At 50.7% G+C, this 4,016-nt stretch overlaps 1 pseudogene; it reads left to right on the top strand.

Moving 5' to 3' along the window:
* Window positions 1–828: 828 nt before the first annotated feature.
* Window positions 829–1,008, top strand: LOC126541056 (U2 spliceosomal RNA; annotated as a pseudogene).
* Window positions 1,009–4,016: the final 3,008 nt, after the last annotated feature.

Raw genomic sequence — 4,016 nt, 5'->3', positions numbered from 1 at the left:
AATCTGTTTTGCTGCAGTCCATACCCCAAAAAAAAAAGTGAGATTTGGGCCCGGGAACCTTACTGTTCGGTCACCTGCTTATATTCGCTAGCGTGCCGAGATGAGCCCCGAATTTTCTGAGAGGAGCATCATTCAGCAGATTGTCGTCTTTGATGCTGAGAACAACCAAGATTGCGAGGACTCTAACAGTAGCGTAACGGAATTCTTAAATAAAAAAAATCAGTGCCATTCCTCTCTGTGAAGGTGAATGACCAGCGGAGCTGTGTATGTCGGTCCCTTAATGGCGAACTGTCTATTGTCGTGCGTGTGAAACGCCGTGTGCAGATAAATGGAAACCGAGACGCGACTAGTTGCTTCTCCACAATGATGAGCCTCAGAAGATGATAAGCCACCGAGAGGGTATACATAGTCAAGTATTGTTGCAAAACGCCGCACGACACCTTTTACTAACTAATCCCGGCACGTAGAACAGACGCGCACCTCAGCGCACTCCGAGGGCACACACTGCTTCATCGCAGCCAAGGCGATCGTGCGTTGGTCGACGTCCCGCAGTGCAGTAATGGTTTTGAGGTTACTAGAAAATCACAAGCGGTCACACACAACACAGGCCACGTAAAACTGATTCCACACAAACTCCCTTTGAAACCTGGTGGTTGCTCTGGTGAAACGTTCCAAGTTTACGACATCGGGGCCACATGGACTGTTCGCATTTATTTTCGCCTCGCGGTCCTGGTGGATAGCACGCTTACGGGAACACCGCCACGGGAGAGCGGAAGGAGAGGAAGGGGATACGCAAACGCCTACAAAGAGAGGGCGGCGCGAACGCAGACATGGCGTATAGCATACAGTGTAGTACCGGTTCTTATCACCTTAATATATGATACGGCTTGTATTTGGACCTAAGATATTAGACTTATTTTTCCTAGTTGGCGGAGTTCTTAAAGCCTGCTTCACCTCCATCGTGGGTCGGCCCGGCATTCAACTACCTTCGGGATCGGCCCACGTACGGAGAGAAATTCTCGATCTGCACGGCTCCACAGACACACGCATTTTTTTCCCGGAACCTAGCCATATGGAGCTTCGCTGTAAAAATAAAGGAAGTGTTACGCGTTTGTAAAACGTTAAGGCGAAGACCTGATTGCACTAGTGGCCTACTTTTTGTCACGATTAAGATACGTCTATGGAGAACTTTGGCAACTGTCCATCGGAGCGCACGACGGAACTCACCGATGATGAGTGGCGTCAGAACCAGCTGTGGAAGAAGACGAACGCGCGAGCACTGGCACGAGCGCGTCTCTGTGACCACGTGAGGTGTGCAATCAGGCACGCACTAGGCACACGTTTCCAGAACCGTGGAGCAGCCGTTTCTTCAGGGAAGCATGCTCATCTCGCACCCCGGAGGCCTGGACTCGATTCCCACCCAGACCGAAATGCAGCAAATGTTGCACACAACCCACTAATTTACTTCGTTTACAGAACCTCCCTGAGAAATGTGACGTCAATTCGAGCATTTGTTGTCGTGAATTTACCTATTGCGGCATCGGGCATTTTTCGTCACAGAGAAGTTAGGCCAAGGTCACAGCTAAGGGTACCGCCAACAAAGACACCGAAGGCTTTCGCCTTAAAAGAAAAGGGATGTTTGGTTGGCTCATTCTTTCACAAATCAACTAGAAGTTGGGAAACTTCAGAAAGATCGACAGCAACAGCCTGAACCCTCTAAGCTTCCTTATCTGTGACAGCGCTTTGTCGGCGCGCATGAATTGCCAATTTCTTCACCGCGCTGACGAAAGGCGTACGCGTACACACGTAATCCGTGCCCAGCCAAGCACACCGCGCCTGTTCAACGAAGCCACCACGGAGCGTTTGTCAACGGAAGTCGACAAGGAGCAGGAAAGCAGGGAGCAAACTGAGTGCGCCGAGGGCACAGCGTCCCCGCCTCGGTAGCTGTTTCGTGCTGCGTTGGCGGAGCACCGATGTCAAAGCGAGAGCAGTAGAAGCTGAAGGAATGAAGCAAATTACACTTCGGTTCGCAGAAATGGTGCAAAGCTAGCCGCTCAGAGCTTCTTGCACCAAACATCGATTGAGTAGGCACGCCAGTCAAGTAGGGGCGCATGTTTGAACTCAAGAACAACCAACCGACTCAAACTTTTATGGATTTGAACCCCTATAAAGTGAGAGAACTGTAGCCTCTGCTAAACTGCACGGTATTTTGCGACGCAGAGTACACCCGTAGGAAGGGACGGGGCCGACACGAGCGAGGTTCTGAGCGTTGGAGAAGGGGGTGGCAACTGATATTGGGTCTCGAAGAAGCGTTCGAGTACGCGCTCGCCTGTCGTCGACCGTAGCCGACGTGAACTGGGGCCGGATGCGGGTGGTAGCGCGGTGCTGCGCGACGCGTAGCACCTATATAGTTGCGTACATCACCTGTCACAGCTGCGTCTAGTTCAACCTATGTGTTCTCAAGGCTACGCCAGCCTGTGGCGCGTCTCAATAGTAAGCATCCGGGTTAGCACTTCGAAATCTATTTTCATACAGAAAAGCGCTAGGGTTTATCCGGCAAATCCGCTGCGACAGGAAGAAGGTGCTGTAGAGCTATAGGCCTTCCTAACGCTGCGCTGAAGTAGCGCGTAGTTCGTCCAGGATGGCAAATCTCTCTGCCTTGTTCTCTCGACAGACCTTGTTGGGCCTGCACAGAACTTCAGGGTCGCAACGTCCGGGCCTCCTCGCGCTGGCTGTCTACAGCGTCGCTGTTGACTGCTCGGCGACAAGGCGGCAGTTAATGAGTCGCAGCTTGCTCGGCGCGGCCGGCCTCTGCGTAGCGGACAACCCACCGGCAGCACGTTTTTTGGCTTTTCGCCGTTTTCTTTGCCTGTCTTCTTGCCTGCGATCGTATAGCGCACTGCCGCCCGCGTCGACGCCACCAAGAGTTTTTGGCTGTTTCAGCTTCTTTAGCGGGAGCTCGTCTGTCATTTTCGCGCTTGGATCTAGGCACTGTACTTGCTTTCGTCGTGTATATTTTCACGATACTTAGTCCTGAGTATACAGCGCTCTCGCAGCAGGCGACGAAAAAGCGAATGCGTCGCGAACTTGCTCTGCATTGATCGACAAAACATAGACACTTGAACTTCGAAGGAAATGAAGCGAACCCGCCCATGTCTCGGTCAATGTTTGTGGCAGCATTAGAACTTATCTTGAAGTACGACACGTGATTTCCATGAATAGCTCGGCGACCGTTGTATTTCCCATAAGGCCAACAAAAAGAAACCCTATCCTGCTTCGTGCCTCTGCACTTGTGTGACTATCAGGAACCTAATGGTTAGAGATGAGAGACATTCTTCGCAGCCTTTCGAGTTGGCAAGCCATGCTCATACATTTTATCGACATATGCAAGCCGTTGGAGATTGTTGAGATTCAGGTTGAGCGGCCTTACTTATTGGCCGAACGTGAGCGACGGTTTGAAACCTGTACCAGCCTTTTCACCCTAAATAAAATTTGGGAAACGTCTCGGTTCTCAAGTTGAAAAATGCGGTAGTTGTTTATTCCCACGGTTGGCGAAACTCGAGGCATGCGAAAAGGCCGCGTGAAAGACCTGCTACATACTCCGGTGAACTCATCGTCCCAGGAGACGAGGTTGACGTGACAGAGCCCACTCCACGCGGCTCCACTAAAGTATGATAATGCTGTCGCTCAATCTAGCGGCAGTGACAAAGTAATTTCGTGTCACTAATATGAGATAAGTTGCAGTCTGGAACAGGAGGCTGCAAATGAAGCACAAGCAACTTGTGCGTATTACGCACCTGCATGCGGGCTGCTGGTGCGCGATCTTCATCTCATGTGGTTCGAGCAAGCACGCATTCACGTTAGGGTTAGTGCTTTTCTTATAGTTCTATAGGCCTTAATTTGGCGTAAGAAGCTGCTGATCGGAGGAGAAAATTTCTTTTTTTTGTATTTGCTTTCGAACTACAGCACTGGAATGACGTCAAGGCTTTGAGTGTATCTTCTATAGAACAATATTA

The sequence above is a fragment of the Dermacentor andersoni genome, chromosome 2 (genome assembly GCF_023375885.2).
Source record: "Dermacentor andersoni chromosome 2, qqDerAnde1_hic_scaffold, whole genome shotgun sequence".
Classification (NCBI taxonomy): domain Eukaryota; kingdom Metazoa; phylum Arthropoda; class Arachnida; order Ixodida; family Ixodidae; genus Dermacentor; species Dermacentor andersoni.
This window is presented reverse-complemented; position numbering and strand designations above follow the sequence as displayed.